The 14,971-nt window shown below is 32.9% G+C and overlaps 1 protein-coding gene and 1 pseudogene across 2 annotated transcripts in view; both read right to left on the reverse strand.

Annotated features, from left to right (window-relative positions):
- The window catches only part of SCCRO4 (DCN1-like protein SCCRO4), a 65,534-nt gene extending 54,720 nt beyond the window's left edge, over positions 1 to 10,814 (reverse strand). The window contains exon 1 of the mRNA XM_089086686.1: positions 10,748 to 10,814. The gene's annotated coding sequence lies outside the window, so the exon portion shown is untranslated. The remainder of the gene's footprint in view (positions 1 to 10,747) is intronic.
- On the reverse strand, positions 1,144 to 10,803 carry LOC148954673 (phosphorylase b kinase gamma catalytic chain, liver/testis isoform-like; annotated as a pseudogene). Its single transcript, XR_016141512.1, has 2 exons — positions 10,704 to 10,803; positions 1,144 to 2,029 (listed from the first exon to the last, which is right to left on the reverse strand). The product of XR_016141512.1 is annotated as a phosphorylase b kinase gamma catalytic chain, liver/testis isoform-like (transcript).
- Positions 10,815 to 14,971: the final 4,157 nt, after the last annotated feature.

A 14,971-nucleotide genomic window follows, 5' to 3' on the forward strand; every position in this document is an offset into this window, starting at 1 on the left:
CTGTACGACGTGATTTGAGTATTCAGGAATTAAAAGCCTTAACACAAGAATGTTCAAGAGCGGGGGTTTGGGGGCGGCAGCCCCCCAACTTCAACTCCTGACACGATCAGCTAACAGTTAGTCAAGCAATAATAAGTAATAAACTGTAGAAAAACGTGCAGAAATTATTTGAAAAAACTACGTTTTCTAAAGAGTTAAAGAGGCTGAGTTACAAGGTCGAACCTTAAAACGTACAGGGATTAGGAGGCACAGTTGGGGGCTGCCGCCCCTCAAACCCCCGCTTTCGCAGCCTTTAAATAAAAAAAAACTTTAAACTGAAAGTAAGGAGCGACATTAAATCTTAAAACGAACAGAAATTATTCCGTATATGAAAGAGGCTGTGCCCTCCTCAACGCCTCGCTCTTTACGCTAAAGTTTTTATTGTTTAAAAAAAGAGTTGTGAGAAAGTCAAACTTTAGCGTAAAGAGCGAGGCGTTGAGGAGGGCACAGCCTCTTTCATAGGCCTCTTTCGTAGCCTCTTTCGTAGTTTTTTTCAAATAATTTAAATAAAAAAACAAGATTTTTCAAATGAAAGCAAGGAGCAACATTAAAACTTAAAGCGAAAAGAAATTATTAAGTATATGAGGGGGGTTACCCCCCTCTCAATACCTCCCTCTTTATGCTAAAGATTTTTTAGAACTTTTAAAAGAGGTTATTATTCTAATTAAACGGCGTTTGTGATTCAGGAGTCATTATTAAATAATTACAACAGAAAGTCAAACTTTAGCGTAAAGAGCAAGGTATTGAGGGGGGGGGGTAATCCCCTCAAATACGCAATAGTTTCAGTTCGTTTTAAGTTTTAATGTTGCCCCTTACTTTCAGTTGAAAAAAAATTGTTATTTTTTATTTAATCACGGTTAAGTATATTCTCAAGATGAATATTCTCAGTGCGCAGTGCTTTAAAAAAATTGGATTCCTCGAAATCACTTTGAAAATTTTAGCTAAAATTAACAATATGTATTTTGCGCTTAAGTCCGTGCTTCAAAAACGTTAGTCATTGGAAAGATTCTGAAGAAATACGTTTTCATTCTAGAAAATTCAGTCATAGTAATAGCACTACTTGTGCAATATAATCCAAAGAATATAAACAAAAATGCCATCATACATACTAAATTTTTATTGGAAAATTGAATAAACAAAACAAAAAAAACCACACACGATAAATTTTGAGTCATTTGACTTTTTCCTAAAAGTGGCCTATTTTCACACTAAGGATCTTGATCACATCAAGGTTTAACCAAGGATCTTGAAGTATTTGTTTCACACTTGGTCTGTTATCTCTCGCCATCTGCAAACATCTGTTGACTAAACTACAAGCCATTTGTGAAGCCTTCCTGTTTTGCAATTCCAAGTCTATCACACCTTTAGCTTTAAGAGAACTTCTCCCATTATCAAAGGGTTCTTTGCCAATCAAGAGTGATCCAAATGTAATACCTAGAGACCAAGTAGTTACCAGTCCTGTCATATGTATCATATCAAACGATTCACAGGAATCAACTTCTGGAGGCCAGTAACCAGGAGTGCCAAAGATCATTTCATCTGCCATCTCCAAAGATTCAGCAAATCCAAAGTCAATAACCAATATATTTTCATTTTCGTCAACAAGGATATTGTCCCCTTTTAGATCTCTATGTGTAATGCTGGCCATTTCCAATCTCAAAACCAAGATGTTATTTGTTTAAAAAGATTGATAACTTTATTTTTGCTCAGCTGTTCATTTTTGTTGATAAATTCAGTCAATGTTATTGAGTTCTGATGATACTCTGTCATAACCAACATTCCTCTCCGACAATGTAATAATCTAGTAACTTCACACAACCATTAATATCTCTAACTTGGTTCAAAAAATATACTTCCTTTGGTAAAACTTTGCCAGAGTCCAATTGAATTTGGTTAGTTTGTTTTAAATTTATCTTTTTTACAGCTGCTTGTTTCCAATCACGGTTTCTTGACTTTGCACCTCCAGTATCAATTTTTACAGCTGAAGAGGCTAAAAAAAAAAAAAATTCAAAGAGAGAAAATCTCAAACTTTCAACAAGAGGCAAAACATATGAGAGGCAAAAAAACATATAAGAGAACATGATTTTAGGTTTATAAATTAAACCTTTTTGTATGATAGGCTTTTTTCACTAGTTGAAAATTTTAGGTACTAAGAAAAAATTTATATGGATATACCATTTTAAACTAAGAATGAGAGGCCAAAAAAATGCATATTACCAACACAATGAAAAGTAAAAATGCATATTCCCAACATGAGACGTAAAAAATGCATATTCTCAACATAATGAGAGAAAAAAAATGCATATTCCCAACATAATGAGAGGCAAAAAAAGCATATCAAACAGTTTATGGTAACAAACTGTAAGTAAGGAGCAACCCAGCTCAATAGTGACCAGAACTCTAAAAAACGAGATTTTGATACCAATAGATACATAAAAAGAATCAAATTCTTATGCTGATTTCAAATATATAAGTCTCATCAAGTTTAGTCCTACCCATCAAAAGTTACGCACCTGACGAAATTTAGCTGATTTTCGAACAAAGGGGGAAAGACCCCCTAGAAGTCATATAATCTAAATGAAAATCACGCTATCAGATTGTGTATCAGAGAACCCTACTGTAGAGGTTTCAAGCTCCTATCTGCAAAAATTGTGGAATTTTGTTTTTTTGTTGTTTTTTTTTCGAGAGGCCAAAAAATGCATATTCCCAACATAATGAGAGAAAAAAGAAGTATATGTCCAATATAGTCCAAAGCATAATTAACAATATCAAAATGTAATTAATCCATAACTTTCAAGAAGAGGCAAAACATATGGGAGGCAAAAAAAAATATATGAGAGGACATGATTTTAGGTTTATAAATTTAGCCTTTTTGCATGATAAGCTTTGTTAACTTCATCAAAATTGTATGTACTAAGAAAAAATTTAAATGGATATACCATTTTACACTAAGAATGAGAGGCCAAAAAAAATGCATATTACCAACATAATGAGAGGTAAAAATCCATATTCCCAACATAATGAGAGGTAAAACATGCATATTCTCAACATAATGAGAGGCAAAAAATGCATATTCCCAACATAATGAGAGACAAAATAAAGCATATTTCCAACATAGTCCAAAGCATAATTAACAATATCAAAATGTAATTAATCCATAACTTTCAAGAAGAGGCAAAACATATGGGAGGCAGAAAAAACATATAAGAGGACATAATTTAACCTTTTTGTATGATAGGCTTTGTTAACTTGATAGAAATTTCAGGTACTAAGAAAAAATTTAAATGGATATACTATTTTACACTAAGAATGAGAGGTCAAAAAAAATCATATTACCAACATAATGAGAGGTAAAAATACATATTCCCAACATAATGAGAGGTAAAAAATGCATATTCTCAACATATTGAGAGACAAAAAAATGCATATTCCCAACATAATGAGAGACAAATAAAAGCATATTTACAACATAGTCCAAAGCATAATTAACAATATCAAAATGTAATTGATCCATAACTTTCAAGAAGAGGCAAAACATATGGGAGGAAAAAAAACATATAGGAGGATATGATTTTAGGTTTATAAATTTAGCCTTTTTGTATGATAAGCTTTGTTAACTTGATAGAAATTTTAGTTACTAAGAAAAAATTTAAATGGATATACCATTGTACACTAAGAACAAGAGCCCAAAAAAAGCATATTACCAACATAATGAGAGGTAAAAATGCATATTCCCAACATAATGAGAGGTAAAAAATGCATATTCTCAACATAACAAGAGGAAAAAAAAGCATATCAAACAGTTCATGGTAACAAACTGTAATCAAGGAGTGACCTGGCTCAATAGTAATCAAAACTCTAAAAAAAAGGGATTTTGATACCAATAGATGCATCAAAAGAATCAGATTTTAATGCTGATTAAAAATATATAAGATTCATCAAGTTTAGTCCTACCCATCAAAAGTTACGCACCCAAGGAAATTTAGCTGATTTTCAAAAAAGGGGGAAATACCCCTGAAAAGTTACAGAGAACCCTACTGTAGAGGTTTCAAGCTCCTATCTACAAAAATGTGGAATTTTGTTTATTTGTTTTTGTTTTATTTATTTGAGAGGCCAAAAAAATGCATATTCCCAACATAATGAGAGACAAAAGAAGCAAACATCCAACATAGTCCAAAGCATAATTAACAATATCAAAATGTAATTAATCCACAACTTTCAAGAAGAGGCAAAAAAACATATAAGAGGACATTGTTTTAGGTTTATAAATTTAAAATCATAGGCTTTGTTACCTAGATAAAATTTTAGGTACTAAGAAAAATGTAAATGGATATACCATTTTACACTAAGAATGAGAGGCCAAAAAAAATGCAAATTACCAACAAAAAGAAAGGTAAAAATACATATTCCCAACATAATGAGAGGTAAAAAATTCATATTCTCAACATAATGAGGCAAAAAAAGCATATTTCTAACATAGTCCAAAGCATAATTAACAATATCAAAATGTAATTAATCCATAACTTTCAAGAAGAGACAAAATATATGGGAGGCAAAAAAAACATATAAGAGGACATGATTTTAGGTTTATAAATGTAACCTTTTTGTATTAGCCAACAAGTCAGCTAATAAAAAAAACTGTATATACTTCATAGAATTAGCTGACTAGTTGGCTATTAACATTCTAGTATATATATAAAATATAGTTTAAAATAGCCAACTAGTCAGCTATCAACAATGTTTCTAAAGTTTCACTTGTTTAGATTAGCCAACCAGTTGGCTATTAGATTTCACGTAAATATATACTTCAGCCTGAGTTAGCCACTAAGAGAACTGTACATACTTTATAGAATTAGCTAACTAGTTGGCTCTTAATATCCCTTGTACATATAAATTTTAGTTTAAAACAGCAAACTAGTCAGCTATCAAAGTGATTTGAAGTGCAAATTAGTTTCTCTTCCCCATCATTCTACTATGAATGGCAGGGATGCAGAACATCTTGCTTTCTGCTCACCATCTCTACATAATATTTAGACTACCTGGCTAATATCAAACCACTTTATGTGTAAACGTCCTAAATATAGCCAACTAGTCAGATATTGAAAAAAAGTTTAAATATACACAAATATATAAAATAGCAAACCAGTTGGCTACTGAATAGAGTCTATGTATATGCAGGAAAGGAAATTAGCAAACTAGGATTGTCTGCTAAGTGCTAACAATTCTTTTTTTAATGGGAGAAGGGGTAGGGACAAGGTTATTGACTTGACTTCATTTAAGGAAAAGGGGGTAAGAAGAGGGTAAAGGAAATGAGGTTTAGAAAAGAGATGGCCAGGATTAAGAAAAAAATGATTATTTTAGCAGAGTGCAAATTATAATTGATTTGAAGTGCCAATTAATTTAGATTTAATCTTCTCCATCATTTTACTATGATTGGGCAGGAGGGGTGGGGATGTGGAATATCTTGCTTTCTACTCACCATCTCTACATAATACTTAGACTACTTGGCTAATATCAAACCAATTTATATATACATATAATGAGAATAATAAATAGTGAGATAGCCAACTAGTTAGCTAATTATGCTGTATAAGCTATAAAGAATTATATTGATAGCTAACCATTTGGTTATTTTAGGCTCAGAGGTATTTATAGGTGAGATCATAACAAACAACTAGTTAGCTAATTCCTCAAGTACATTAGAAATTGCATTGATAGCTGACTAGTTTGCTTTTTTAAAGTAAAGTTTATATATACATGGAACATTAATAGCCAAATAGCTAGCTAATTCTACAGAGTATATACAAATCTCTTATTAGCTGGATAATTCAGGCTGAAGTGTATATATAGGTGATATCTACTAGTTAACTGGTTGGCTAATCTAAACATGTGTATACAGCTGAGATTTTAATAGTAAACTAGTTAGCTAATTCTACTTTGCATTAGAAACTTTATTGTTAGTCAACTAGTTGGCTAGTAGAAGCAGCAAATGAGTAGTCCAACAAGATATACATACTGGTCATTGATTTTGAAAAGGCCTTTGATTCTGTGGACCATAACACACTCTGGGAAATTCTATAGTATTATGGTGTCCCCAAGAAAATGATAAGTTTGATCATGGCCTTTTACAAAAATACAGAATGTTGCATAAAGACAGAGAATGGAACAACTAGATACTCAAAAATTATGTCAGTGGTGTGACAGGGATGCATTTTATCACTTTTTTTTATTTGTCATTTTAATGGACTATGTTTTGCAAGAAGCAAGTCAAGCTCCTGTACAAAAATCACAGTCAAACAAGTCCATGAATTTGTGTACCTTGGAAGCTGGGTCAATTAAACAGGAGAGGTGCAGAATGAGGTCAAGAGAAGAATTGGCATGGTAAACACTACTTTCAACAAACTTAAGCCAGTATGAAAATCAAAGAAGTACTTGCTTGCACTAAAGCTGCAACTTCTTAATAGCAACATTTTGTCCATGCTATTGTGTGCCAGTGAGTGCTGGCAACTAGATGTAAGGACAGAGAAATGACTCACAGCTTTCAAAAATATGTGCTTGAGATGCATGCTGAATATTGGTTGGTGTCAAAGTCAGCAACACAGGGGTCAGCAGAAGAACTGACCAGCTGCTTATTACTGAAGTGATTAAGAAGAAGAGATAGAGCTATCTTGGCCATGTCCTTCAGACAGAAGATTCCAGAATCCCACACTAGGTTGAACAATGACAGTCATGTGGGCATTGTCAGAGGGGAAGACTGAGAAACATGCTCAGACACATGTACAATTGTGATCTACATAGTGCTCACACATCACTACAGCCCCAGTGGGAGGACGTACTCATCATACTGCCAATATGTAACATTTACCAAGGCTTTGTCAATACCCTATGCACCACAGACAGCTCAGAAGGACCTAAGCTCAAAGTAAGTAAGATATTAAGAGCCAACTAGTTAGCTAGTTCTATAAAGGGTAAAATTCTACTTTAGCTACTTTTGGCTATCTTGGAAAGGGGTTAGGTTAGGAAAATGAAACTTTCAGGGATGGGTCTATAGGCTAAATTATGTCCCAGGAAAATATTTTGAAGTATCTACCTCAACTCCTTCTCTCTCTAGAGGGTCCTGACCTTTAATAATCTGTGTTATAAAAGTGAAACCTTACAAAATACATCTCCTGCTTAAATGAAGTACCACAAAATTGTTTTCACCTTTATAACTTTGCTCAATCCCAATTTATAAGGTTTTAAAGATATGCAAATGCATCTCCTAAATTGTGAAAAAATTGATATGGCTTAACATTCTACTCAAATAATAGGAATTGCATTTTCAGAACTAAAGCTAGAGAAAAAGAAACTGATATCTGAAAATTAAGGTAAAATGTTGTTTGGCAAGATTTCAATAGGTAGCCAGGTAAATTTTTACCAAATCATATTTTTGAGTTACAAATAAAGTGAATATACCACTTGATGCCTTTTTTATGCTCTTTACAAATATAGTAACCATTTTTGTCAGAAATGAATTTTACCCCCACCGCTATTTATACAATTCAGGGTATATATTTGCACATTAGGCAGGTGAGGGTAAATTTTATTTCTGATGTAAATGAGAGGTAATTTTAAACTTTCCCCCTACCCCCCTAATGTGCAAATATATACCCTGAATTGTATTAATAGGGGTGGGGGTAAAATTCATTTCTGACAAAAATGGTTACTATATTTGTAAAAGGCATAAAAATGGCATCAAGTGGTATATTCACTTTATTTGTAACTCAATAATATGATTTGGTAAAAATTTACCACATAGACCTATCATGAAGTCAAATTTCAGGACCCCCTGAAGGGTGAAGAAGTGGAGATAAGTATCTTAAAATACCTTCCCAGGACATAACCTACTTTAGCCTTTAAAACCATCCCTGAAAGTTTCATTTCCCTAACCTAACCCCTTTCCAAAATAGCCAAAAGTAGTATTGTAGGTAAATTTTTGCAGTCCATGTTACTGACTTAGGCTACAGGTAAAGTAAACATACTACTCAATGCCTTTTTTTTGCTCTTTCCAAATATAATAAACATTTTTGTCAAAAATGTATTGTACCTCCACCTCTATATACACCAATTCAGGGTATGGGGTAAAGGCACCGATGATTTGACATTGCAATTTCAGAACCACTGTCAAAATTTTCCTTCAAAACGGGATAGCTCTGCTTAGCCGTGACCTAGAGCGCCATCTCTTGGAGCCATCATTATATTTCAATGGTGCAAAACGTGGACACTATATCCAGTACACCCAGATAAGAAAAAAACATTAAATTCGGTCAGTTTCCTGTTTTTGACACAAAAGGAGGTCCCGACAAATTTTCAGGTATGTAATGTTCAAACTGTCATCACTTGGTTTTTTATTGCAAGAAAAAATTGGGATAAGTGCCAATGTGTCGAGATACATCTGATCTTCTCTGAAATGTAGCCACATTAGCTTTTTCTTGATAAAATTAAAAGAAAATGGCAATGGAAATTGCATTGTCGAAACTAGGTTCCAAGTGTCAAAAATTCTTGTTCAATGTAGTGGAATACCAGGCGGACTAAAAATGTTCCTTCAGCTGCAATCAAGCATAAATATCGGCTTCTATCAAGGGAGTTATTTCTTTGGCAAATATCTTTTAGTAAACTTGTCGAAATTTTGGACAGACAGCAACAGGTCCTGTCGAAATATAGGTGACTTTGTCGAAACTTCACTGAACATGTAAAACAGATGAGAAATAATAGGTGTCAAAATTCCAGGAACCACTGACAAAACCATAGGCACCATAGCTGTCAAATTTACAGGTGCTTTCTGTGCAACAAGAGATTTTGATGATTATTATTTCTAATAATGTTTCAGATGAAAGAACATTTAAACAAAAGGTTTTTTTTAAACTTTGAAGCTTTACTTACAGACACTGGATTTTTCCACCATCTGAGGAACTGCTGCTTGGCCTCATACCATGCAGGGGCATAAATTGCTATGGGGCAGGGGGGGGGCAGTTGCCCCCCCCAGACATCATAATGCCCCCCCAGAATTTTTTAGATTATACCCTTATTTATCCTTCATCCAAATAAAAAATACAAATTTTATCAAATACAAAATCTTATACAAAATGAAGCATAGGCCTATGTTTTGTACGAAAATAAGAATCTGCATATGAAAATAAAATCCACTAAATCAAATAAACTTCTTAAATTTCTTGAAATCCACTCCTGTTTTCCTAGATCCTATCCCTTCCGAAATGCTAGTGAAACAATTTTGTTATACTAAATACTATTTGTATTTAATAATGTACATTAAAATTTGTTCTACCGATTTTGTTATACCAAATACTATATACTTGAAACGTCTTTCCTGGTTTTGTTACTTCTACTTTTTGAGCATTCTTTTACAATGTTATACATTCAATAAATTTGGTAAAAAACAAAGAAACCAGAACATACGTTTCCAATACACTAGGCTATACCCATAGATATTCCCCAAGTATTTAGACGGGTTTCGAATTGGGTTCTAACTTGCATTGAAAACAGGTAACTTTTTTGTTGTGTCAAATTTGTAGGTGAAAATGCTATAATTTCGGAAAATTGGAGTTTTGTACCCTTTCCAGACAAAACTTCAAACTTCTCATCAAACTGTTAAATTCCAAGATGTTTTTCCTACATACTGAAACCCTTTTCAAACAAAAAGTCTTTAAATTAAGACTTCTAGAGTAGAAAAACTGTTTTTTTTTACAAAAACTGTTTAATTATCAGTTCAACACCCAATACAGGTGTCAAATTGGGTTCCGACTTGTGTCAAAAACAGGTAACTTTTTTTGTGTCGAATTTGTAGGTGAAAAAGCTATAATTTCGGAAAATTGGAGTTTTGTACCCTTTCCAGACAAAACTTCAAACTTCTCATTAAACAGTTAGATTCCTAGATGTTTTTCCTACATACTGAAACCCTTTTCAAACCATAAGTCTTTAAATTAAGACTTCTAAAGAAAAATTTTTTTTTACAAAAACTGTTGAATCATCGGTACCTTTACCCTATATTTGCACATTAGGGGGGGGGGGCAAATTTTATTTCTGATGTAAATGGGAGGTAAGTTAAAACTTTACCCCCACCCCCCTAATGTACGAATATATACCCTGAATTGGTATATAGCCTATAGGGGTAGGGGTAAAATTCATTTCTGACAAAAATGATTATTATATCTGAAAACAGCATAAAAAAAGGCATCAAGCAGTATATACACTTTATTTGTAAGTCAATAATATGATTTGGTAAAAATTTAACAATTTTTCTCCCCCAAACTGGTAGGCTACCCATTTTCACAAGTGGCCTAAATCTAGTGGTAAAGTTCTACCAAATCATATTATTGAGTTAGGACAAAAGTGAATACACTATTCAATGCCTTTTTTTATGCTGATTACTAATATAATAATCATTTCTATTGGAAATGAATTTCAGCCCCCCCCCTATATATGCCAATTCAGGGTTAGGTATAGCCTGGGGGGCTGAAATTCATTTCCGATAGAAATGCTTATTGTATTCGTAATCAGCATAAAAAAAGGCATTGAATGGTGTATTCACTTTATTCCTAACTCAATAATATGATTTCATAGAACTTTACCAATCTAGCCTTGCATAACAAAAGAAAACTTCGCACACAACTTGAATAACCAACTAAGACGCTCAGATAAGGATTTAAACCTAAAAGTCGCCACCAAAAATTGAATTGGACTCTTCAGATAAATAACACACAAATTTTACTTTTTCTCCTATTTACAAATATATGGTTGCTGTTGCTAGTAAAATATTATGGGTAAAATATTATGATGAATAAATAAAAGCAGGCAAATAGCCGAGACGAATAGTAATGTGCCGATTTTACTCAACTTTGTGACGTTTTTATTTCTTGTTAATACTTTTTTTTCTTAGCTATTGTTCCAGCTTATATGAGGATGTATGATTTTCCCCAGATGAATAGCCAGAACCCACAATTTATGGTAATTAACTTTTTGAGTTTCATTGATTCATTCATAGTAATTTCTACTTTATTGTGTGAACCTGTCTCTGGTCGTTTACGGTTTTGAAATGACTCTTTATCCTTCTTTGGAACCTTTTACTTTGAAAACTTTCTTAAAAATAAATTCTTCAGTGTTTTTAATTGCCATACTTTTATTGTGGGCTATACTTTAATGCAAGCAAGGGTAACTAATTCCGGGAAGTTGTGACAATGGTAGACTCCAGGATGAAAATTTGAGAGAAAAATTTTAGGAACAGTCGTATACTTAACTAGAGAGTATAAAATTTGACAGTGTAGAAGATGGATGGAAAAATTTCAGGAAAATATTTGTGAAGTCGCTGGTGGTGTCTTAAGAAAGAAAAATACAAGTGCAGCTAGGAATATTAGTAAAAATGTATTATGTTTAATAGAGAGCTTGATTGTTAATACGTAATATGAATATTACGTTCAATAAATTATTCATTGGAAAATACTGTATGTTTAATAGAGAGGAGTAGGGGCTTGTACAAGAAAAGGTCATATTCTTTTACAAGAATAAAAGGTGCATAAGAAAGTAAGTGGAAGAGACAATTTTTTCCTTCTAAAGTAGACAGAAAAGTGAAGTAGAGGCCACGGATAGGATTGCTGGTATAAGAGTAAAATATTATAAGAGCCCGTTAATAAATTGAGAGGGGGTAGTGAATCTGGACAGGTCCCAGTTAAAGATAGAAAAGAGGCCACAGTTAATAATAAAGAAAGACTTAAAGCAAGATGGGTGGAACATTTTGAGAATGTACTAAACTGTAATAGAGTTGCACGAAAAGATATAGAAGAGAGAAAAAAAAGTTATTGACACCTTGGATGTAAGGAAGATTTATTTTGTGAGGAAGAATTAGTGATAGTATTATAAAGATGAAAGAATAATAAGACCCCAATGCTAATAGTTTTTTTTTTAATATTGTGGTTATGAATTAAGAGATAAGTTACTGATGATTATGAACATGATTTTTAAAAAAAAGGAAGTATCTTGCAATTATAGGAAAACTATCATTAAACCTTTCTAAGAGAAAGGTAATAAGAGTGAGTGCTGTAATTACAGAGGCATTAGATCTGTTTTTGTCGGAAGTAAATTAATTGGTATGATGAAGCTTTTTAGAGTTAAATACGTTGTAGATATAGTTTTAAGAAAAGAACAGTGTGGTTTGCAGAAGGCGAGAGGAAGCATTGACCAAATTTTTACTTTGAGATTAATAATTGGGAAGGGGCTGGGTCATAAAGCCCGTTTAGTCCATGGTTCTACAGATTATGAGCAAGCATTTAAGAGCATAGAAGAGCTCTAGTGAAGGTTTTGTCTTAAATTTGCATCCTCTTAGATTAATAAGTGTCTGTGTCATCAAACCCCTTGAGTCGTCAGATTTATTGAATATGAGCAAGTGTTTGATTCAGCCGATAGAAGAGCTTTAGCGAAGGTCCTGTCCTTGTATGGTATATCAAATATATACATTAAAGTGATTAGTACTATGTATGAACATAATATTGCAGCAGGTAAACCCTTTGACTGCGCCACGTTTCTCCAGATTTCGTGCCCTCTGTGCGCAATAATTTCAGTGTTGCGTAATAAATCGTGTAGAGCAGTTTGACGAAAGAGGACCATGAGAAAAGTTTGTTTGTGTTTAGCAGTTTACAATCATATTTTTAAGAACAATTTAACTAAGAACATTCACAATGGGAAGTGAAATGAAGAACAAGTTACTCAAATGCAAAGAAAACTTGTTTTTACATCACCTTATATAAAATTAATAATTTCTTTTAGTATAATATCCTGAAAACAGGGTGCAACACAAAAAAATAGATTATATGGCTCACAAAAGTAACCAGACTCTTTACACTTTTTCTGCATACAATGCAACGTCATGTTCGATTCGGTTTTGTTTCTGTTGCTGGCAGGAATATTGGAAAATGTCTAGCTGTTAAATGAAATTGTGAAATAGCAGTTTCTGGACGCCTACCACAGTAACTGCGTTGTTGGGAGTTATGACATGCACGTATTAATTAATTTACCAAATTTGTATGGAATTTTCCTACTGGATATTGTTTTCCAATTAAATCCTTATAGAGTATTAATTTAAAAAAAGAAATTCCACAAAATAACTTTTTCAAAGAAAAGTAAAAAACTGCATTAAATCAAAAGTAAACATAAATAAAACCAAATATACTACGAATCGTAGAACTATCACAAATCACCATCAATACATAAATGAAACCCAAAACAAATAGAAATTACAACAAATAACCGAGTCAAATTCAAACGAACGTAAACTAGCATAAGTAGGACTTATAAACCCCTTGCCTTCTAAACACCAGAATATAATTTACGCTTTACTAAAAAAAGACAAGTTTTTTAACTTTAATGAATCGAAATGCATTAAAGCTTTAAAGAATAAATATTAGCATATGTATGCAAAACTTGCAATGCACATTCATTTGTAAATTTTCAATAAAGTCCAACTTGTGTGCTGGTCTTGAGAAGGCATGGAGGTTAACTCATGTTAATTTCTGCTATTTTTGAGTTTGATTCGTTTTATGTTCACGTTTACGTTTAAATATCTGTGAATGTGTTTCAACCTGCCAAGTTAACATTATGCAAAAGAATCCGTAATTGTATATTTCTACAGTTCACTGCTCCACACGACCAATTTCGTCTAAAATTATTTACATCTGCAGAGTTAACATTGCGCAACAAAAGCGGAATTTACTAACATTCTTTAAAGTATGTCTCAGGGCAAAAAACCAACGAAGAGAAAAATCTCAGTGAAAAAAAAAACAACAAACGAGACTGCTGCCAATGGAGAGAAAAGAAACGATAAATGCAAAACAACGCGGATATTTCGCCTGTATCCAAACAAGGCGTCTTCAGCACGAAAGAAACGGAAGAGGAACAAGATAAAAAAAACAAGCTAAAACTAAAAAACCAATAAAACCACCACCAAAAAAAATATGTACATACAATTGGCGCAAACTGATCCACGTAGGGAAAAGATGCTATTATAGAGTTACGTCAGTGAGAACACCAGAGCAACTAAGGAAAAAAAAAATGGAAATTACTTTAATTATTCTGTTGCGAAATAATCCTTTTATTGGCTATTATTGATGCAAATCGTTTAGGTCTAGCAGGTAAAACAGTCCCCTGGTGATTATTTATAATCTTAATTCCCTTATTGACTGTTGATTCACTCTTTAGAAGATTATCATAAATTGGGTCAATATTTAAACTACCTGTGTCCCTATTTATCGAAAGGTTAGCAAACATATGTTTTTTAATTTCAATGGCTTCTCTCCCCCATTGTGTGTACCCCTTATCATTTGAAACAACAAAGGCCCCATCAAATTTTACAAAGTGATCTGGTTGAAACCAAGTATGTTCTGCTAAAGCTGAAACAAAAGTTTCTGGAGGCTTGCTTAATTGTAGAGTTTTTTCTATTGAATTTCGGTGTTCAATAAATCTTTCAACAAATTGTTGGTGAGTCCTACCAATATATAACTTCCCACAAGAACACGGAATTTTATACACATCACTTACTAAATTTCCCCGGGTTAAATCCTTACCAGAACTAAAGAAACTACCCATTGGCCTCAATGATTGGAAACATGTATCAATATTAAATTTACGCAAAATCCGTAAAAGTTTCTCACCCATGCCAGGTACATATGGCAATGAAATGAAACTTTTTGATACATTTAAATCCAAAGACTGAGAAACCCCAATAACCCTACTATCATGTTTAACAAGTCTATTTTCAATTATTTTGTCAATGAACTTAATTGGGTAATTGTTACAAAACAAAATATCCCTCAAGTATAACAATCCCGAATCCAAAAATTCCTGGGAAGAAATTCTAAAGGCTCTATCCTCTAGTGAAATTACAACC

Source organism: Artemia sp. Qi Xiang Cuo, chromosome 3 (assembly GCF_049724085.1).
Source record: "Artemia sp. Qi Xiang Cuo chromosome 3, ASM4972408v1, whole genome shotgun sequence".
Lineage (NCBI taxonomy): Eukaryota > Metazoa > Arthropoda > Branchiopoda > Anostraca > Artemiidae > Artemia > Artemia sp. Qi Xiang Cuo.